This window comes from Phacochoerus africanus, chromosome 1, assembly GCF_016906955.1.
Source record: "Phacochoerus africanus isolate WHEZ1 chromosome 1, ROS_Pafr_v1, whole genome shotgun sequence".
Lineage (NCBI taxonomy): Eukaryota > Metazoa > Chordata > Mammalia > Artiodactyla > Suidae > Phacochoerus > Phacochoerus africanus.
Genome location: NC_062544.1, coordinates 166,443,123 through 166,466,859, shown reverse-complemented (window position 1 = coordinate 166,466,859; position 23,737 = coordinate 166,443,123). Strand labels below are relative to the sequence as shown.

Genomic DNA, 23,737 nt, shown 5'->3' with positions numbered 1-23,737 from the left:
GATGTTATATTATTCAGTGATTTATATTAATGATATAAATTCTGATATGGACAATTTCAGGCATTTCATAAAAATTGAGTGCCATGTTAAAACTGATAGTTAATAGATAATTTTAAAGTTCATAAAATAGGAAATGGAATGAGAATAATACTATCTAATTAATCTGGCATAAACTTTCTTTTCTCTTTCTACCATTGCAATGAGGTAGATCGTGGAGGTGGTATTTCTCATTTACAGATAAGGATACCATAACAGAGAAAACAATTTGCCCAGGGCTACACAGAGGGCCAGCTACTTACCATAAGATAAAGGATTTTAAGCCTGTGATTTTGGGAGCCATCAGTCAAATTTTCATAGAAAATATATGAGCTGTTTCTCATATATTTTTCAGCATTTGACAATTCCACTTTCCACAGGAAAACTCACAAAACTCAGCTGCTATAATCTTTGCACTTAAAAAATTGTCTACTACTTTGGCATTGTCTCAAAGCTTGATTTCTGAGACTAAAATAATCATAAACTTATGTAAGCATATAACTTTGGATTAGGTCAGCTATTACATGAAAAATAGTTAATATTCTATGTCTGGCACCAAAATCTATTCATTGATTATTAGACTGAAAGTATTTCATAGAAAGTCATTGATGTGCTACTTTACTATATCAGTGTACATTTGATTTTTTATTCCATGCTCTTTTTTAATCAAGAAAAGCACAAAATTTCTTACAGTTCAGGCAGCTCAATATTGGATTTGGACTGCACATTTGATGGAATTCAGTAGTACAGTTTTTTTCCCAGTAAACTTGGGATATTACATATATTGCTTTTCTAAAATGCACTTTTAGATGCCAGTTTCTGGGGGAATAGATTGCACAGAAATGGATTTAAAGGTAACCATTAGAAGCAAGAGATATCTATCAGAGACTCCAGTTCTCTCTTTCCAAGCCTGATATTAGCGACTGAAAGAAATACCCATAGTACTTAAGTACAGAAGAAAGTGTGTGTGTGTGTGTGTGTGTGTGTTGAGGGAGGGGAGGAAGAAGTGGAAAAATATGAGAATTAAATTATGTACTTCCAAATTCTTGCTCTGCCATCATGGATCAGAAACACATCGGTAGTAAGGATATCTGTTGTTTACAGTGTGGAGTTCTGGGGCACAGTGTTGTGGGGAAAAGCAGAAGACACCACTTTCAGCTGGGTGCTGTTAATTTCCCACTCCACTCCTAAGGTTAAATACTTTGAAGACAGAAGACTTGGTTTCCCATCTGTATGGGAGAATAATGGCACATCATTAGAATTTTATATTAATCAACTGCAAACTCATCTACAGGACCCCTTTATGAGTTCTAGAGCGCTACATAGATGTTTTGTTGTTATTAGAGCCAGCACCCATAGTTCATGGAATTCACCTGCATGTGAATTTTTGGATTTGTTTACCTTTCTACAACATCAGAGAATCTCCATTAGCCTCCAGGATGCCTTTGGAAAACCACAGGGATTATTTCTCAGTTACTCTCTTTAGCTTGGGGTTTCCAACTAGGAGGCTTAATATGGAATGGCATTGAAATCCTATGAGAACCACATGCAGGTTAAAATATTATGCAGTTATGAGACATGCATGGGAAAGAAAAAAACTGAAATGAAAACTTAAGTCATATTAAGGTGTGAGAACCTTTTCTTCTTATGTTATATAGCATTCATAAAATTTGTTTAATAAAATTCCCAGAAAAATAAAAATTACCAGATCAGGAGAAAAGAAATAAGTCTTTAAGCAGTATTGGTGCTGCTTCCTGACAAAGTTTTGGAGTGGAAACTCTATTATAGCTATACAATTATGGTAATTACATGGTTTTTCCTTTTTTTGTATTTTAAATCTATAGCAATATCACAACATTTGGAATAGTAAACAAGCCTGAGTGGCTTCAGAGGAAGGGTTGTGTCAATAAATGGTTCCATTAGCATTCTCATGAATACAGTTTAGTGAATTCCAGTAGGAAATAATATTGCTGCAAATCAGATACTGTAATTAGGTATTTTTTCCAGCTTTAGTTTTCATTATGGAAATATGATTAACTCCACATCTAAATTTACTTTCATTTCCCTGATTTAAGAGCAAGCTGTAAGACAGGTCCATTGTACTCATGGAAAATATCTGTAAGTTCATGGAAGAATGATCCATATTTATAGTCTACAAAGCACCTGAACTAGAAAATCTAATGTTATGTTTCTGCTGATTTACTGTCACTTTAATGCTATGTTACCATGATCCTCTTATACTTTTATAGTCCAGGGTAGTTTTAGGTTAATGCACATTTAATGAAAAGTGAAGTGAATGGTCCTGGGCATAAGCAAATATAAGTGCTATCACCTGAGTGAATTGGCTCTTAATATCACACATAGAGATTTCTGAAAGGTACACCCCCGTACTATTACAGTTGAGAATGCAGAATTTTAAACTCATAATAGGTTTTAGATGAGATAGGAAACAAATTTGTTTGATATGCAATGTCTTGTTTAATGACATCTTTGCCCTTGTTTACAGGCAAGCAGGGCTGAGGATACAGGGTTGGACAGATGTTCTTTCTTCTTTTGAAGCCAAAACATTTTCCACTTCTTTTGAGGAAAATGGGAGGACTTCAAGGAGGAAGAGACAATCCAATGCTAAGTTTCAACTATACAAAAAGAAATGAGGATGCACTTTTTTAAGAAACTATTTATCTGCTGTTGACGGTCCCCTCTCAAAAGTTTCTTTTGATTGTTTAAATTTGTCTAACCATATGTTTTAAAGAGTGAAAACACAGGCAATACAAGACTTACTTTATAAGACGTCAACTACGTAAAAGAAAATATAAGAAATGGAGCATCTTTTTTTTTTTTGTCTTTTTGCCATTTCTTGGGCTGCTCCCGTGGCATATGGAGGTTCCCAGGCTAGGGGTCTAATTGGAGCTGTAGCCGCCAGCCTATACCAGAGCCACAGCAACACAGGATCCAAGCCATGTCTGTGACCTACACCACAGCTCACAGATCCTTAACCCAGATCCTTAACCCACAGCGCAAGGGCAGGGACTGAACCTGCAACCCAATGCCAGATCCTTAACCCACAGCGCAAGGGCAGGGACTGAACCTGCAACCTCATGGTTCCTAGTCGGATTCGTTAACCACTGAGCCATGACAGGAACTCCAAGAAATGGAGCATCTTAATTGCCTTGGTAGGTAGGTGAACAGTAGCAACCCTGGTTTTTGTGTTCATGCAGAAAAGACTGTAATGGAGCAGGACCCTGGGAGGTCTTCCCACAGTAGACCCCACTCCTGTCCTCCACCTGCCTTTTTATTAGTAGAAAAACCTTAGTAAGAACCAATTTCATTAGAGAAGTGAGAAAATACAGAGAAAAAAGAAAACAGTAATAATAATCTAGCCATTCAGCAAAGTCAAGGACCTTCAGTTCTTATTCAAAGACTATAGATAATATTCTTTTTTGTGTGTGTGACTTCTTAGAGCTGCACCCAAGGTATGTGGAGGTTCCCAGGCTAGGGGTTGAATCTGAGCTGCAGCTGCGGGATCCGAGCCCCATCTGCAACCTACACCACAGCTTATGGCAATGTTGGATCTAATCTGGGTCCTTGACCCACACCACAGCTCATTGCAATGCCAAATCCTCAACCCACTGAGCAAGGCCAGAGATTGGACAAGCCTCCTTATGGAGACTGGTCGGATTCATTAACTGCTGAGCCACTACAGGAACTCCCCTATAGATAATATTCTGAACCACGTCTTTGGAGCTGTTTTGCTGGTTCTGAAGCCCCCACTTGGTGGAAAGAGCCAACTGTATGCTGCCCACAAGCATATATACCCCAGACTGACTGGAAACAGAAGGTTGATGACTCTGACTCCCAATTACCTCACCACCCACCAGTCAGGAGAATGACCACATGATTACACCCTACTCCTCAAACACTGTAAGACTCCTCACTATCCCCTCCAACCAGGGTTGGGGGTGAGGGAGAACCACAGTCCTTGAGTGATTAGCCTGCTGTGTTTCTCTCTCAGCCTGGCAATTAATGCTACTTTTTCTCTTTTCTCCAACTCTGTCTCTGCATTTCAGTGTGGCATCAGTGTACAGAGGCAGACAATATTTTGGCAATAAGACCTGGATTCCAAACTAAACCCCATGACTTTTCCTTAGAGGAGGCTTTATTTGCCTCCTTATTAGCACAACATAGGGTTGTCTGAGGTTGTCTCAAAGGTTACCCAGAAGTCTTTCATTCTATTATTTAGAATAAAGCCTTGAGTTCAAAGATAAGCCTCCAAAGTCCCATCTCTGCAGGGCTCATATTATTTTACTTAACCATTTTTATCTCCTCTGATGAAATGAAGATTTAAAATTTCTTTAAATATCCTAGCATCCTTTGATGCTATTTGAAGCTTTAAAAAAGCAGACCTGGGAATAAATCAGTTTGAATAAATGCTCTTAATTTATAAGAATAAAAAGTCATTTTAGTGCAAAGATTGTATCAACAAAACCGAAATCAAATGAGCAAGTATTAGAAAGAAATTGTGATTCCATGTTTCCTCATCTGTAATAATGAGATTTGTATAAAAATCTCATTAGCAAATTATGGCTGATTTACATTCTGAAGGAAAACTCCTTCACATATTGTAATCCTCACTCTTTTCCTTTAAGTTTTGCTTAAAGAATGATAATAATTGGAAGAAGCTTGTACCTTGACTTTGGATCTGAAAAAGTTAGCAGTATTATCTGCTGCTACTGCTGGTCCAGACTGAGCTACTTCTGATCTTGGAGAAAACATTCTATTTACAGGAACTTAGGCAGTAGGGGCAGAGATTGGAGTGTGAATTCTGTCTGTAAAATGGATCTGTGATTTCTATGGCTTGAAAAGGAAGAGGAAGGAAATGAAAGTAAACTCTATTAACATTTCTGCAGCTAGAATTAGCTGATTGAATTTGCATTTAAGGTTCACAGCTTTTGGCTTTGGGAAAACATCAACAATGCACTTGGCTACAAAAAAGTGAAACAATATCCACTTAAGAAAAACAAAGTTTGTGACAGTCAAGTGCTAACTGTTAACTGCTTGGAACAAAAATGTGAAAGGATTGTATTCCTTGAATTAAGAGATAATTATGATGTGCAATTATTTTTGGCTTTTTCTAGTTGGGGACCCAAGCTGAGATTTGAAGCCTGGAGTTTGAAAGGCAGAGAGCAGAAGATAGGTGATGCTACTTGAAAAAGATGGGAGACTATCAATAACCTAGCATGAAGGCAAAAAGAGGACATGGCCAATGAGATAATCTGGTAGGGGAGAAAATTCTAGTTGGGACAATATCTTGAAAAAAGTATTCAGGTATCAATTTCCTTCCCTGCACTGTGATTCCATTAAGCTATAGGAACAGCTTAATAGCATCTATTGCACCCTTAGCTTTGTGTTAGGTGTATGCTGAGGAATAAAAGGGAAGGATGTCATTTATTAGACTAGAGCAGAGTGAACTGGGCAGAAGGGCAGCACATGAAATGGTATGTGAAGGGCAGAGGTGATTACAGAGAAGTGTTGAGTGAGATGGGCAGTGTGATAATAGTAACATTTGTCAAACATTTAGTAGGTGCCGTGCCACTGGGAGGCACACAGCAATATTTGGGAAGGAGCCCAGACTTTCTGTAGAAACACAGCGTGTGGCTTGGCACACTGCTAATAATCTATTAAAGGGAAGGTGAGGCAAAAGCCTGTAGACCCTGGGTGACCTCAAGATGGCAGCACTTATAGATTTACATCAAAGGAGAGCAGTTACACAGTCTTTGCAACTTTTCCAGAATAGGACTTCAGGTAGTGGAGAAACAGGCAATGACATGGAAGACAATCCTATTACCTGCTGAAAGAGCTACTGTTACCCAGTCCCCAGTCAGAAAATCCAGAATCTAAAGATCAGAATTCTAGTCCAACTCCATAACATATTAGCTCTGAGTTCTAGTGTAAGCCTCATTACTTACCTGTGATCTGTTTTTCATACCAGATTTGCTAAGAGATGAAATGAGATTTATGTAGAAATGTTAAATGTAAAGTCCCATTAAATGTTAGCCATTTTCATATTCTTTTTTAACCTCTTTTTCTAGTTTTGCCACAAAAGATTAATGGAATGACAAGTTTGGGAAATGGAATGAGTAAGGAATGAAGTTAGCAAAAATGCTAAATTAAGAGCAGTTCTTATCTATGATATTCTGAGGGCTCCCCCTCAATTCTTCAAGGACTGAAACAAAATATTTAGGAAATCTTACAAAGCCACATACCTTAGTTTACTCTTTGAAAATACAATTCTTATATTGATTGTTCCTGGCAGTATTTCTCCATTTAGCATTACATAGTTATAAAATTGATCCAGGGCATCCTCTACGAGATGCCAGTCTTTGCTGTCAACACCAGGGCATCCTCTACGAAATGCCAGTCTTTTCTGTCAACGCTATTGGTGTCTTCCTGCCCAGCTTCAACAGCAAGCCTTTCATGCCTATTGCACTGTGAACCCCAGCACCTGACAGTGGAGGATGTGACAGATGCCACCACTACCTTCAAGTGGCTTCTCCCAGACAGGATTGGGGCAAGTGGCATCGATGGTACCTGATGGAGTACTGTGTGGAGAGCTCTGACACATGGATTCCTGCTAACATGGACCTCATGCGGCACAGCCCGCTGGCCACCCTGGCCCAGAGGGTCACCCTCTGGGAGACTGTGGAGCAACCCAAGATCTGGCTGCCCTACCACCTCTGCCAGACTTATATCTGCAAAGTGGGGGAAAAGCTCAACCTCATCATCCCCTTCCATGGAAAGCCGTGGCCACAGCTTGTGTGGACAAGGGCGGGGCGCTGGTAGACACCTCCCTCATGCACGTGTGCACCAGCGACTTCGACCACTGTTCTTTGTGTGCCAGGTGGCCCGCCTGGACTCTGGGGAGCATGAACTGAGCTTGCAGACTGAGAACTTGAAGGACACAGCCACCATCTGCATTCGTGTCTTGGAAAAGGCAGGGACGCCGGAGAATGTGATGGTGAAGGAGGTATGGGGCACCAATGCTCTGGTGGAGTTGCAGCTCCTAAAGGATGACGGCAACAGTGAGGTCGCAGAGTATTTCGTCCAGAAAGCCAACAAGAAAACCATGAAGTGGTTCAACCTCTTCAAATACAACTGGCATACCTCCTGCACGTATCTGACCTCTTTGTGGGCAATGAATACTATTTCCGAGTTTACAGCGAGAACATCTGTGGTCTCAGTGGCTTGCCTGGCCCAGTGTCTCCAAGACAGGCATCACCTTCAAGGCACCTGAGCTCAAAGAGCATGACTTCCAAACGCCTCTCGAGTTCCTGACTCCTCTATTCGACTGAGTGGATGTGGCTGGTTACGCTGCAGCTCTCAACTGTGCCGTAAGAGGCTGCCCAAAGTTCAAGGTGGTCTGGGTGAAGAACAGTGTGGAGATCGGGAGGATCTCAAGGTCCTGAGGACCAACCACCAGGGGTTCCTGACACTGAACATCCGGCACCCATCACCCTTCTACTCGGGGACTTACTCCTGTCAGACCGTCAACATGCTGGGGGAGGCCCTGGCCCAGCGCAAGCTGGAAGTCCCAGTGCTGCAGTGAAGCTCTCTCTTCCACCCTCCAAGATAATTGGCTGCTGAATACTGACCCAGACCGCCTCCAAACCCTTTCCCTTTCCCAAGTTATTATGAGAAGATAAGACTCTTGACTCTAGAAAAAAAAAAAATTTAAGTGAGTAGATAAAATTCTGACTCATCATTGAAAATCTTGTTAAGAAGTATTGGTTGATAAAGAAAAAAAAAAGCAAAACTTGAGACCACTCTATCAATAGTATATTATAATTAATTTCCTAATATGGACTATTACAGAGAAGAATATAAAAACTAATAACGAAGACCAGAATGAGATCTAAGAGTAAAAATATTTAAAGAACATCATTTTCTCTGTTGGCCATGAAAAACCTATAATGTTTAGGGTATACCACACCCGGGGCATATTGAAGAATTATGAGTGACAGAACAAAATAAAACTTTGAAATTCTTTTAAAATAGTTTTAAACAGTGATAGTCTTGGCTCCAAATCAGAAAAACCTAATTAGACTCTCTTCTTGCCAGAATCTAAATCAATTAATTGGTCATTTAGAATTCAGAAGTCTAAGAAATGGACATTTGCCCAAAAAGAGTTTTTCAATAGTAATCCTATTTTCAGATAAAATTTAGGTATTTATTTTTGAATCAATTTTTAAGTGAAAATTAGGAGATCCAAAAATATTAGTGGCTTGCTGGAGATCACTGAATAAACATTGAAAATATAAGAACTGTAATTCACATCTCTAGACTCATCCTCCAACACTTTCCTCATTATATTTCATAACCTCTTTTATGTTCACATATTTCATATAGTTCTTAATATAACAGAGTCTACCCCACAAGCTTTCTATGTTTATTTTTATCATTTAAGGAGGGTACTCCTTTTCTAGATTAATGTTCTGTAGAGGAAAATAATACATTTATTTTGTAATTGTGAGGAAGGGATTGATTTATTGAAGACAATACCCCTCTAGGTTGGTGCCCCTGAAAGGAAGTTGGTCTCCTACAAAGCTCCATAGAAACTAGCTACAGCCAAGTGCGCAGACCAGTCAGGTGACCAGAAGGCTTGGGATCTGTCCTGTGTCACACTGATACTCACCTGAATATATATGCTAAGCTCGTAAGGTAAGGATGGAGCCATGTTATAGTGCTGTTGTATCATAGCCTCAGATCACATAGTAATGGTTCTGAAACTTTCATAATCATAAATTTCCAAGACCCCACAGCCCAGTATCAGAGTCCCCTACTGTCCACCACACATGCTGGGACAGCTCACAGCAATGTAATAGCACTGAATGGCAGACTCTGGAAGAAGGACTCTGTCTTTGTTATCTGGATATATATTTAGATTTAAATTGCCATGAGGTTTGCAAATTACTTTTAAATTGTTCAGGAAACTGTGTGTTCACACATGTGCATATGTGTAAATAAATAGCAAATGTGACAAAATGTTAACAATGGGTTATTTTAGGTGAAGTTTATAGGCATTTATATTAGTACCCTCTCAACTTTTTTCTGTAGATTTAAAATAAAAACTAAAAGCTTAGGAATTTTAAAGTACTGTAACTAGAATCACCCAGTATGAAATGCATTTGCAATAAAGTTTAACTTTCCCTTTCAGCAACAATACTTTTTCACAAAAATGCTAATCTTAACAATGTAGAAAATAGTCATTTTTCCAGGTAAAATGGTACCTCTACTTCAGAAGTTTGTCAATTTCTCAAAATGTCAAGCCTATAGTTACCATATGATCCAGCAATTGTAGATTACTAGGTATATACCCCAGAGAAATAAAAAAAACACATGTTGCATAAAAGCATTATTTCTAATATCCAAAAAGTTGAAACAAGGCAAATTTCTGTCAACAGATGAGTGGATCATACAATGAAATATTTAGCAATAAAAAGGAATGGTGCACAGATATTTGTTAACCATAGATAAACCTTGAAAATATTATGCTAAGTGATAGAAGCCAGTCACAAAATACCATGTATTGTATAATTCCATTATATGAGTAATCCAGAATAGACTATAGAGACAGAAAGTACACTAGTGGTTGTCTCTGTTACCAAGTCTAAGCACTTTGCTTGCCCCATGATGGTCCAATAAATTGGGAGGTGCATTGTTCGGGCAAGGGATAGCTACTTTATTTAGAAAGCTAGCAGACCGATAAGATAGTGGACTGAGAGTTCCCATCGTGGCTCATTGATTAACGAAACCCAACTAGTATCCATGAGGACGTGGGTTCAATCCCTGGCTCCACTTAGTGAGTTAAGAATCTGGTGTTGCTATGAGCTGTGGTGTAGGTTGCAGACACAGTTCAGATCCCTCATTGCTGTGGCTGTGGTATAGGCTGGCAGTTATAGCTCTGGTTCAGCCCCTAGCCTGGGAAGCTCCATATGCCTTGGTTGCATCCCTAAAAAGACAAAAGACAAAAAAAAAAAAGATTATGGCCTGGTATCTCAAAGAACCATCTTTCCTAAGCTGGTATGCTAGTTTCTTTCATAAAACAAGAGGAGTGAGGGGAGAAGAGGTAAAGTAAAAAATGTGATTAGTTGTTTCAAGTATATGTCAACTCCAGCTGGATATTGGAGGGGATGTATTAATTTCTACTTTCCTGTAGCCATTCACAGATGGGCCTGTTCAGTATAATTCCTGCTAGCCAAACAAACTTTATAGCTTAATACTCATGCACGGGAGGCAGTTTTTCAAGAGATTAGTTATTATGTACTCTTTAACTATAGACAACACCCCTTTAGGGGTTAATTTACAACAAAAGCAATAGAATACAAAAGTTAAAGAAACAGATCCAATATAGAGTCAGATTTGTTCTTCCTTATTACACTTAGGACTGGGGTGGGGATATGAGGAGTGACTTCTAATGCAATGCAGTTTTTTTCCTTGGGTGATGAAAGGTATTCAAATTAGATAATGGTGGTGATTGCACAACTCTGTGACTGTGATAGAAACCATTGCATTGTATACTTTATTTTCTTATTTTTAATTTTTTGTAGGGCCTCACCTGCGACATATGGAAGTTCCCAGGCTGGGGTCCAATTGGAACTACAGCTGCTAGCCTACCCCACAACCACAGCAATGCAGGATCCGAGCTGCCTCTGTGACCTACACCACAGCTCACGGCAATGCCAGATCCTTAACCCAATGAGCGAGGCCACATCCTCATGGATACTAGTGGGATTCATTACTGCTGAGCCAGGATGGGAACTCCCTGAACTGTATACTTTAAATGGATGAATTTCATAGAATGTGAATTTTATTTCAATACAGCTGTCAAAAATAGTCTTTTTTTTTAAACAGAAAAAATAAATATGTTAAGACTGACAGCAAGTATGAAACTTATAAATGATCTTTGCTGATTTTAGATCTTATAAAATCAAAATTTTAATGTAGAGAAATGTGGAGTTCCCTTTGTGGCTCAGTGGTTAATGAACCCCATTAGGATCCATGAGAATGCGGGTTTGATCCCTGGCCTTATTCAGTGGGTTAAGGATCCGGCGTTGCCATGAGCTGTGGTGTAGATCACAGACGCAGCTTGGATCTGGAGTTGCTGTGGCTGTGATGTAGGCTGTGAGCTATAGCTCAGATTTGACCCCTCGCCTGGGAACATCCATGTGCCACAGGTGAAAAATCAAAAAATAAGATAAAATAAAATAAAATGTGAGAAACCATGTTAATGTCAGATATGAATAAAGATGACGCTGCAAATTTATTTGAAAATACAGCAGTTGTATCACTTGTTGATATAGTGTTTTTCTGATTGTTGCTCAAGCACTGTGGTTTATAAAGAGGCTAGAAATTCTTCAGAAGAGCATTTCTTGCTGTTAACCTATACTCTTGGATGATTGAAATTATATATAATATAAATTGAAATTCTATATATAATTTTAAGAAAAAGTGACTAGTTTTTACTTTTCTATTTCAAAAAATCAATTTATATGCCAATTAAAAAATTAAGTCTCCTAATATCTGAATACTCAATACAAAATTCATTCACTTAGGCCCTTGGTCTACTTTTACTTTCATGCAGCAAAGCAGAAACATTAAAAAAAAAATAACCTTCAAGAGGATAGAGAATATAAACATCTATACAGGACTTCCCATGTGGCTCACAACAGAACTACTCGGCATTGCTTCTACAGTGGCTGTGGCTCAACCCCTGGCTCAGGAACTTCCATATGCCACAGGTGTGGCCACTTGTTTAAAAAAAAAATTAAAAATAAACATTCTATACAATTAATGATTGAATTACATAGTATGTTAGCAAATAACAAGAGAATGGAAAGAAAAATGAGACCAAAGAAAGGGGATCAAGAATGCAAGTGTCAAGAAGTTAGAGTTGCTGTTACCAAGGTGGAGGAAGCTACAGGAAAAGCAGATTTGGGTCCGTAAGTGGGGGGATCAAGTCCAATTTTGACATAGTGGTCTTGAGATATCTGTTAGATATCTAAGCGGAGATGCCGAATTGGCATAGATAAATGAATTCAGGAAAGTGATTGAGGGCGGAGACATTTACTGTAACACACAAGTACGAAGGGCTTGGCATCTAGAGAAGTGTTGCTGGATAGAGAAGAGATTTTACAACATTCGGAAGTCTTCCAGACCTTAGAGAAGGAATCAGCAGAGGAGACTTAGAAAAGTGATAGCTGTTAGTTTACACACAAATGAAGAGTACGTGGTAACCTGTGAAGAGAGGTGTCTCCTAGAACCAACCGTGGAGTATAACTTTTGTGTTATCTGCAGCGACAATTGCAAAGGCAACAAGCTGAGCTGAGAATTATTAGCTGAGCTGAGAATTAATTTCTCTCCTTTTAGGTTTAAGCTGCTCACGCTAGAGATCTTACTGGATTATCCATTTTGTCTCAAGTTATAATGTTCATAATTATCAGCCTCCGTGGAGAAGTAGGGATATCTGAGTTTATTAAACAGGAAGTTAGTAACAGTTGGGGAATTGCCTAATTAGGTGAGGAAAAATGTAAGGGTGGGGGAAGAAGAAAAAAATATGTTCAACATTGAAAGGCGGGGCTAGGAGTCATATTAACTTGATCATTAAAATCCTTGCTGTACCCCATAGAGGTGAAATTGGCCTATCTATTGGAACTAAAATTCTACGTTCTAGTAAAATAATATTCCTTTAAAGCATTCAAATTGCCCTAGTACCTATTTGTTTTCTACTCATAGGCTTGTCATGCCAAGGCTAACAAAGATATTCCAGAAACTTAAAATTAATGAAAGTAGATTGCACAACCTTGCCACACACGGAATAGAGGTAGGCAGTAAAGACAGTAATTTCCAGATCTATCCAATTTTATGTAGGAATTGAGATACATAAAAATTAGCCAAACTTACACAGAAAGGTAGAAAGTTCTGTTTATATAATCACTCAAGGATGCAGGCAGAGAGAAACACCAACAATTTAAAACACCATCATCTGTATGTGAAGCTTCAGGATTCTCCAAGACTAGCACCTAATGTAGAGAACAGGGATTGAACGTTAAATGCTCAAGTTGGCAATGACACATGTCTTTCATTTCACATTTTCTTGACTGAGATATGTCACGTGGCTATGTATATTTCTCTACAAACAAGTGTATCTTCCCTAGGCCTGGAATCAGAGAAGCCTCAGGTGTACCGAGGATGGTGGTGATGTCTGTTAGACTCAATTATCCTTTGTGACCTGAAGATAATCAGAACTAGGAGGCCTGCTCTGCCTGTTAGGCTTTCCTGCTACATTCATAAGTTCTGTGTATTTGAATTGAATAGGAGGTGGTAAGCAAAGAGAAATAGTTCCCTATGACCCTTGAGTTTATCAAAAAAGGAATGGTAGCATAATAGAAAAGGGTAGACAGATAATCCCTTTTTATTTTTATTTTTTTTTAAGAGAGGCTTAAGTGTTCTTTGGTGGCTCAGCAGTTTAAAGACCTGGTGTTGCCATTGCTGTGGCACGGGTTCAATCACTGGGCCAAGAACTTCTGCATGCCAACTGCATGGCCAGAAATTAAGGATAAAAAAATAAATAAAAAGAGGCTTAGATTGTCTTTGTAACATAGTATTTTGAATTATTAAATGATGTCCTGTTATCCCTTTTCCCTATCCCTCTTATTTTCTCTTCCTCACCAGGAGGGTCTTCCTTCCAGTTAGAGTAAGCCATGTCACCCATTGATTTGGAGATGGGTAGTCATATCAGAGGAGTAATGGCAGCAAAGTTAAATTTAAATTCATAAACCTCTTTTTAGGAGTTCCCATCATGACTCAGTGGTTAACAAATCTGACTAGGAACCATGAGGTTGCAGGTTCAATCTCTGGCCTCGCTCAGCGGAGTAAGGATCTGGGTTTGCCATGAGCTGTTATGCAGGTCGCAGATGCAGCTAGGATTTGGCGTTGCTGTGGCTCTGGCATAGGCCAGTGGCTACAGTTCCCTAGCCTGGGAACCTCCATATGCTGTGGGTGCAGCCCTAGAAAAGACAAATAATAAATAAATAAATCCCTTTTTAAAATCTCATACATAAGATAGAAAAATTTGGATCTATATGAGCAGAGTGGATTTTGTTTTTTTCCTGCCCTCAGACTACAGTGAGATTTCTTTGGCTGGAAGAGAATTATCAGAGAAAGCCCACAAAGATAGAATGTGGACAGAAAGGGAGAACAGAGAAGAGAGACTCTCTTCGAAGATTTTCTGAAAGTCTTAGATAATAAATGTCTCAGGAGAGGAGACACATCTGCAGTAAGTTGGAGTGTAATGGGAATGTGAGATGGCCTTAAGTAGAATTTGGAAAAATGAACAGCTGAAATTGAACAAAGAAATTGATGAGGCATGAATAGCAGGCTTACAAGGGCCAGGATGAATTTAAAGGGTGTACACTACTGTGAGCCAAACAGGCTCTGATATGAAAATTTCTCCTTTGCTGCCTGAAGCAAGGGAGAACCAGGAGAAAAGTTTGGAAAATGGTTGAGGGCATAGAGGTAAAGATTCTATGGGGGAAACTTAACAGAAAATCCTGGGGCACTACTGCCTTGAAGTTGCACTAAAACTGTCTTAAAAGACAAAGTTATTATGCAATAACGCTAAAATGCTGTAATATACCTTTAAAATTTTTACTAAGCAAAACCTTGCAAGAGAAAACGATCATTTTCCTTAGAATGCCATTTGCAAAACTCCTGAATTGTTTATTCATTTTATCAACTCTGGAAATGTTAAAAGCCTTTGGGAATATGTTGATGTTGAAAGAAGTTAATATACTCCACATGCTTCTATGATTTTCTATTAAGTTCAAGTTATTTTACTCGTAAAAAGTAACAAAATGAATCCTTTTGATTTTATTCACTTTACCTCTAGAGTCCATGCAGTTTTCCTGGATGAGAGTCAACATGGCGTAATAGCAAACACAAATTCCTGATGGGTAGCCGCAATTTACTAAATGCATGTGCACCCATTTTCCTAGCTGTAAAATGGTGCTGGGAATAGATACTTCTCAGGTTTTGAGTGAAGATTAAATGACTTATATTTATAAAATGCTCAGCAAACTGCCTGGCACATAAAAGGCTTTTGGCAAAAGTAGATTACAATTTTTGTTACAAGAGATCTTGGTCTTTCTAAGCAGCTGATCTCTCTTAATACAATCTTTCCTTACAAAAATAGTAAAAGGTGGAGTTAGAAAGATCTCAGTAGCCTGGACTTCAATCTCCCACCAGAACTGGGCTTCATTTTGTCTCTAGCGTTTCAGATGACATCTGCCCAAATCACCCTTGAATGATTTTGTTGTTAGCATTCACATGACATTGGAAAGGTGCTAACCTTGATGAAAGATTCAGTTATTAAAACATTGTTTTACTAAATCCAGCTTTCCTCCCTTCTGAGAGCCCCACATGTCAGTGTTTATTCTACTTCTGTAACTATAATGAGAAAAGCCGTTTTTTTCTTTGTTTTCCTTATTTTTAGGGCCGCACCTGTAGCATATAGAAATCTCAGGTTAGAGGTTTCAGCTAAGGCCTTTGCCACAGGCATAGCGACCTGGGATCCAAGCCATGTCTCAACCTACACCACAACTTGCAGCAATACCAGATCCTTACCCACTGAATGAAGCCAGGTATCAAACCTGAATCCTCCTAGACACTGTATTGGGTTCTTAACCTGCTGAGCTACAATAGGAACTCCCAGAAAATCCATTTCTGTCTTCTACATGGAAATCATTGATATAGCCATAAATTTAAAATGTTTCCTCTGCACTTATTTCTCAGGTCAAAAACCACCTTTGTTTATATACGTGGATTATCGTGTAAAATCCATATTGTTCAGTAAATACTCATTTACGAGAGCACATTTTAATGAAAAAATGCATTTTAAGATGGTTGCCTTTCATTTTTTTTTTCTCTTCTGAAGTTAATCACTCTTCGAAATTTGGTAGAAATGACAGTAATATCTAGACATCTGGATAGTGAAATAGGAACTCCTAATGTATAAAAGTTAGCCAGATAATTTGTAGGTTGGGAAAAATTTTAAATGATCTATCTCTGTTTAGAAATATAACAGAAAACAAAATCTTCTTTTAGCCCAGAAAATCTCTCCATTAAGGTAGTAGAGAAAGAAAACACTTTAATTAATGTACAAGAATTAAATGAAAATGAATGCATATCACAGGTAATCCATTAACAGAGCAGAGACAGAAAGAAACCTCACCCTTATATAAAGCCAAACTGGGGCTCATTACATACATGTTTTCAGGACAAACAATGACTAGATCTCAAGTAAGAGGACTTAATATTGCCACTTATTATACATAGTTATCCTGAATTTACCTGGTAGTTGGGGTAATGATGTGTCTGTGTTATTTAATTGGTTTTATGCAAAGGAAATATAAGTTTCTCATATTTTTATGACAGGTGGTAGTTTTGCAACTGGAAACAAGGCACCCACTGAAGCAAGTTTCCTCCCTCCCACAGAAACTGTGAGATAGAGATGCCATCTCTCCTGATGATTACAGTTCCAAGAGATGGCTCCCAGGTCCTTGGGAAGGACATCCTTGGGTCATAAAACTTGCAAGAGACTTATTTGCTTCTAAAACTTGACATATATTTCAAAGGCACAGAAAAATAACTTAGGAATACAAGTTTTCTAAAATTAATTCTCTAAAAAAGGCAATTCTCTTATTTTCAACAGAGAGTTTCTTTAACTTTTATCTTACAGGTTCTTAGACCCTATAATTCATGTTTGTTAATAGATTCTGGATTTTATAGCTATCATGGAATACTATGAAATAGTGAGGTTCATTCCTGGAAACTAATAAACCCAAGTATTTCATGTGACATGTGGGGGCACATGAAAAAATTGGAGAAAAAAAGGGAAGGTGTTTGGATATGTCATGAAAACACTTTGACACTTAAATGTATCCATTAACAAGAGGGAGTGACTAGATCTTTGTTATAACCTCTGGAGTGTTTTAACACTCATCCTGAGTCAAAAAGAGATGGAGAGAAATATTTTGTTCCAGTTCTGTGACAAATGTCATTGGTAGTTTGATAGGGATTGTATTGAATCTGTAGATCACCTTGGGCAGTATAGTCATTTTGACAACATTGATTCCTCCAATCCAAGAGGATAGTATATCTTTCCATCTGTTTGTGTCATCTTTGATTTCTTTCATTAATGTCTTATAGTTTTCAGAGTATAGGTCTTTTGTCTCTTTAGGTAAGTTCATTCCTAGGTATTTTATTCTTTTTGAAGCAATGGTAAATGGGATGGTTTCCCTAATTTTTCTTTCTGATCTTTCATTGTTAGTATATAGAAATGCAATGAATTTATGTATATTATTTTGTATCCTGCAGTGAGCCTATCTACAAAACAGAAACAGACTCACAGACACAGAGCAGATTTGTAGTTGCCAATGGGGAGGGCAGAAGTGGGATGGATGAGGAGTTTGGGATTGGTAGTTGCAAACTATTACATTTAGGATGGATAAGCAATGAGGTCCTACAGTTTAGCACAGTGAACTAGATCCTATCTATTGGGAAAGAACTTAATGGAAAATAATATGAGAAAAAGAATATTATGTATGACTGAGTCACTATGCTATACAGCAGAAATTGACTCAACACTGTAAATCAACTACACATTAATGAAAAATACTTTTAATAAAAATTAAAAAAAAGAAGAGATGGAGATAAATAATCTCCACTTTGGGGCACAGTAGAACTCTCTTACCTTATATTTAGAAAAATGTGTGTCTGTAACTCACACCAGGGGTCCTTAAGGCTCGATTAAACATCCAGATTCCCAAGACACTTGGCTTGAGTCTACTATGGACAACAATCAGCCTCCTTGCAGGACAGTGCTGGGCATACCTTGTTCCTCTCTGCAGGATTTCCTGCATTAGCCATCCCTTTAGCAGTTCACATAGCTCCCAGAGACTTAGCTTCTCCTCAGAGAAGAGCTCATGGTCCAGAAGGTGGGATCCACACTGAGCACATGTGGAAACTGACCTGATTTAAAAACCTCTGCCTAGATGCTTCATGTCCCATAGGAGAGCCTGTTTCTTGTAATAACTCTATGGGCATAACTTCCAGCATCCCTGCAAGGGATTGCTATAAGAGTCTCTGAACCTAGGGAAGCTAAAACTATAGCGTCTCCATCAGGAATTTATAGTTCATTTATATTTCTTCTGGTCCAGTGTAATTTACCAATCAGGGGATATTTTTGTAATCAGCAGTGTTGATTTATATCACATTTTACATTTAACAGAGCTATAGAGTTAAATTGAAAGTGAAATGGCAGCAGAGAAAGGGTCATATGAACTTTCAGTCCTTCTTGATAAACAAATTCTTCAGCTGTTTAAACTTCAACTACCTCATCTCTCAAATAGAGACCAAGTGTTTATCTCATAGTATAAGTTGTGTACATATAATGTGACAATGTGCAAGACGACATTGGTCCATCAGTAAATATTCTTAAAGCTGTCTATGATGGTCTATGAAGTTATGATGGTTGAGCTTTTGCCAGTAGAAAGTTTTGCTCTGTAGAGGTGTTCTTGAGAAAGGAAACCAAACCGGGAAGGATGAAGAGTGCCCACCTTCAGGCCTAGGAAATGCCCCTTCAGGGTAACCTCAGATAGCAGAGTTGTAGCAAACTAACTGGATCACAGGTGTCACATGAGTGGGGAGCAGGGGGTGAAGCCAGGGGTGCAGGTTTCAATCTAAGCCCTATCAGAGTTAGTTGAATAGAAGTCATGTACTATTTTATATGTATATGACTCAAGATAAAGCAATATCTTGATCCATAGTCATAAAGGTTGTGTGTGTATATGACTGTGCATATTAATGGGTGATCTGTGTTTCCTCTTGTTTCCTCTTATTGTACCTGCTCAGGTTTTAAAAACACATTATGGTATTTTTTTTTTTTTTTGGAAATTGCTGGGCAAGAGATTGAACCTGTGCCACATCAGTGACCAAAGCTGCTGCAGTGATAATGCTGGTTCCTTAACCCACTATGCCACAACAGACCTCCTAAAATGACATTGTTTTTTCTGCCTCATCTACCACCAACTTCCCATGTCACAATTCTTCTCAACCTTCGAGCTTTATTTTATATCTCACCTTCTACAGAAAATCATGTTGAGATTTTGTAGCTAGAGTAAATCTCTTGCCTCTAAATTTAATACCAATTATATTCTTTTTATGGGGGGGCTGCACCTGTGGCATATGGAGGTTCCCAGACTAGGGATTCCAATTGTAGCCACAGCTGCCCACCTACGCCACAGTTCACAACAGATGCCATGCCGAGCTGCATCTGCGACCTATACCTCAGCTCACGACAATGCCAGATCCTTAGCCTATTGAGTGAGGCCAAGAATGGAACCTGCAACTTCATGGTTCCCAGTTGGATTCATTTCCACGGTGCCACCATGGGAACTCCTACAACAACTATTCAATTTATTTAATCTCTGCATACGCCTACCAGATCTATATTTGCTAAACCACAAGAATATGTTTATAATACTATGTGTTCTTGTAAAATCTTCAGTGCTTTATACATTGTGGTTGAAATTTGATGACTGATTGACAGAAGATGGTTTAAAAGAATCTTAAGTCCTTTTAATGGACAGTTTTTTCCCCATCCCAAATTACTGACAGGCTGGCTTAATTTGGTTCCTCCTTGATGTAGGGACCTCTTCAATTTGATAAAATGTCTTAAATATTTTTTTTCTGTTAAATTCCATTATCTGCTCTAAAGTATAAATCTTGCCTTACTACTTTCTTCTTGTCTTTTCCATACCTTCCCAGTACTAACTGTTAAATTCCATGTGCAAATTCAGCTCTGCAATGTTCCAGAGTCAGAGCAGGATGTATATTCAAAACCTGAGCCTCCCTAGCTGGAAAATTGCAATGTTTGTCTTGCTATATTTAGAACCTGTAATTCACATGGCAGGGCTGAATGCTGTCACCATTTGAGACTTCACTCCTAGTAATTTGCTCAGCTCCTGTCTCACTCTTCCCTGGAGTATGAGCACTTTCCTGTGTCTGGTCCTTCTATCAAGACCTACCATTCACCTCACTTGTTAACCCCATTTGTTCTGGATTTTCCTTCCTCTTCCCAGTTATCTGACTTTATACCTCAATTGGGCATCCAATTCTGTCTCGCAGTGCTAACTTTTTCTAGTAGGTTTAATTACTCATATTACAAACAATTATCTCAAACTTTCTCTTACAGCAAACTTCCCACACACCCACTTTATCTGCCTTCTCTGTCAGCTAATGCTCTCCCTTCATCCTCCAATGGGAAAAGAGAGTTATCACAGCTCTCAAGTTCAAATCTATAGAACTTGGTAGTCATTTCAATATATCTTCTTCTCTTCCTTCCCATCTTTCACACTGAAAGAAATACCTGCCCTTCATCATGGCCTATTAGTCTCCGCAGGGTCTGACCTCTGCGTGTCTATAATTTCTTCTTCCTGTTACTACCCTACGTACTCACTCCCTGCAGCTTCCTCCTGGTATAGTCTTCCCTTTAGGCGTTACATGACTACCTTCTTCCCATCACTGAGACCCATTTTAAATGTTGCCACCTCAGAGCCACATCTCCTGACCACCCAGCCTAAAGTAGAGCCCTGACTAGTACTCACTTGTGGCTCAATCTGTGACTGATTTCCTGCAGCGTCTATACTTTGTTAGCTGCCTCCACGAGACTTGAATTCTGGGAGACAGAGAGTAGGTCTCCTCCCATGGCCTTTGTGTCCTGTAAATATTCCATCGATATTTGATGGAAGACTTAGTACTACTTTCCAAACTAAAGTGTAAGCCTGCCCTCAATGACTCTCTTGCTACCTCTCCATACATACCCCAATTCAAACAGGCTTAGGTGTGTGGAATCTCAACTTTTTTTTTTTTTTTGACACACTGTGTGTTGGAGTTGCAGCAAATTCAGACGACTTTTAAAAACATCTTAGGTCCATCAGAAATTTGTATAGGGGAATTCATCAGACTGTCCAGTGACTACACACATGCTCCATTACCCAGGCATCTCACATGGCCCCCATTCTCAGGCTTTCTTCATTCTTGGACCACAAATTCTGGAACCTTTCATAAAAGGGATTTTTTTTTCCATGTGTTAACACTTGTTATGGTTCTCTTATGTGCTCAAAGGCTGCTTTTTAAGTTGAATCTTTTTACACCAGATTTGCATTGCTTGGCTGCCTTTTTTTGGAGGTTCTCTGAAGCATCTGACTTTGCCCCACCCCCAGCTCTTGTAGCTGAGGTCTGCATATGTTCCATTCAAGACTACACTGGCTTATAAGTATTGGTTTGTTTTGAAAACAAGTCAAAAGTAATAGAAAATACCCAAAGTACTTTTAACTGTATTTTCTAAATCAAAGATATTACATTTTAGCAAAGCGCTAAAAAATAATCTGTTAAAATAATTATTATAACTTGCCAGCTATTAAATATAGTGTTCTTTTTATATTTCTTTAAGCTAACTTTAATGGTTAAGAGAGATAAGAGAAGGAAATTCCTGTTGTTGCTCAGAGGTAATGAACCTGACTAGTATCCATGAGGATTCAGTTCTATCCCTGGCTTCAATCAGTGGGTTAAGCATCTGGCATTCCTGTAGCTGTGGCGTAGACTGGCAGCTGCAGCTCTGTTTCAACCCCCAGCCCAAGAATTTCCCTGTGCCACAGGTGTGGCCAGAAAAAAAAAAAGAAAGAAGGGGAGAGAGAGAGAGAAGTAATAGAAAAGCTAGTGCTTATATAAACCTGAGCATGCGAATACCCTTTTAAAATAGAAAATGTAAGCTGACCTTGAAAATATAATTTTACCTCTTTGGATCATTAAGAACTTTAATTCAGTAAAACCTATCTATAAACAAAAAAGTTGCAACTTTAAAAAATGAGTTTCTAACTTATTTTATTGTCAGTCTGTATGGCCTTCAGCTTTTAATTATCTGGATGAAATATTTATTCTGTTTTTCATAAGGCTAAATGTGAAAATTTATTTTCAGAGAAACACTGTGTACTCACATAATCATCATATAGTCTTAAATTTTTTTTTTTAAACAAGTACTGGCTCCATAAACACACACACTACAAATAGACCTTAGTAGAACAGAAAATATCAAGACAAAGATATGCATGGAAGGAATATTTTGCAGATCCACAAATTTCCTCTCCTGCCTATAACCATTTCCCTCATTTCCCAGACCAATATAAACACGAAGTATTTTCTGAACTTAATTATATGAATATTAGAAAAGTAATGTAGGTACTGGACTAAATTAACCTATCCTCTGATTCAGATACATTAAAAATGCCTGGTGAATTATTTTATGGTAATCTAGTTTTTATTTCAATTAATGTGAGAGAGAGTTTAAAGTAACAACCGCCATTACACCATAAGAAGCCCTTGTTTAAACGCTATAAAGTTATGGCACACAGTGGTAAGAAAATGAATGTTCATACTCAAACCAACTTAATTCAAAAATATTTCTCTTGCACTACCTGAAATTTGCTGAGGGTATATCATAAATATTCTCACCAAAAAAGAAAGGAATGGATAAGCAATGAGACCCTGCAGTATAGCACTGGGAACTTATCTAGTCACTTATAATGGAGTATGGTAATGTGAGAAAAAAAGAATGTATACATGAGTGTGTAACTGGGTCACCTTGCTATACAGTAGAAAGATGAAAGAACACTGTAGACCAGCTACAATGGAAAAAATAAAAATCATTATAAAAAAAGGGACCAGATGGTGCTGATGTGTCTCAAGTGACAGGGATAAAATCAGCTCCCTCTGACCAGATGTGAGCCCTGGTCCTAGAAAAAAAGAAAGGGGGGGGAGAATTGGGATGATTAGATATGTTAATTGTCTTGATATTGGTAATCATTCCACAATGTATATGTATATTGAATAATCATATGGTAAATTTTAAATATATACAATTATATATGTCAATTATTACTCAACAAAGGTAAAAAATATTTCTCTTATAGATGCTAAGTAAAAGGCTTTTGATTTTCTTTCTCTTTAGGTAGAACTGAAAGCTGTAATTCTCCATGTTATTTCTAGCCAAGTTCATAAAGCTTTGAAATTAATTTCTTATTTTTCTTTATTCATTTATTTATTTTGTTTGCACCCATGGCATGCAGGAGTTGTGGGTCCAGGGATCGAATCTGCACCATAGCAGCGACAACTCGGATCCTTAACCTGCTGAGCCACCAGGGAACTCCTTAATTTCTTCTTTAAAACAATGTTCTTTGGGAAGTGTTTCTGGAAACACTGGTTTTGGTGGGCTATTTATGCTCACCATAGCTGTTAACTTTCACAGTTCCAAGGTTCAGTGTAGCTGTGGGCTCCCATGAATCATTCACTGTTACTGGATGATAGCTGATTTTTGATTTTTTGAAATCTGATAGAAGGACGATCTCATTATGAGATATAATAGTTTAATATAATGAGATTTTGTATTTTGTAAGTGTCTTACCATAACCTTTTCCACATATGCCTCAATACAACAATGTCTGTAGAGAATTAAAATAGCTATTTGTAGCTAGCAGTCAGCTATCCCATGTAATCAGAAAATTATCTTATTGATAAGAGGGGATTTAGG

At 38.3% G+C, this 23,737-nt stretch overlaps 1 pseudogene; it reads left to right on the top strand.

Annotated features, from left to right (window-relative positions):
- The first annotated feature begins 5,762 nt into the window (after positions 1 to 5,762).
- Positions 5,763 to 7,639, top strand: LOC125110721 (myosin-binding protein C, fast-type-like; annotated as a pseudogene).
- Positions 7,640 to 23,737: the final 16,098 nt, after the last annotated feature.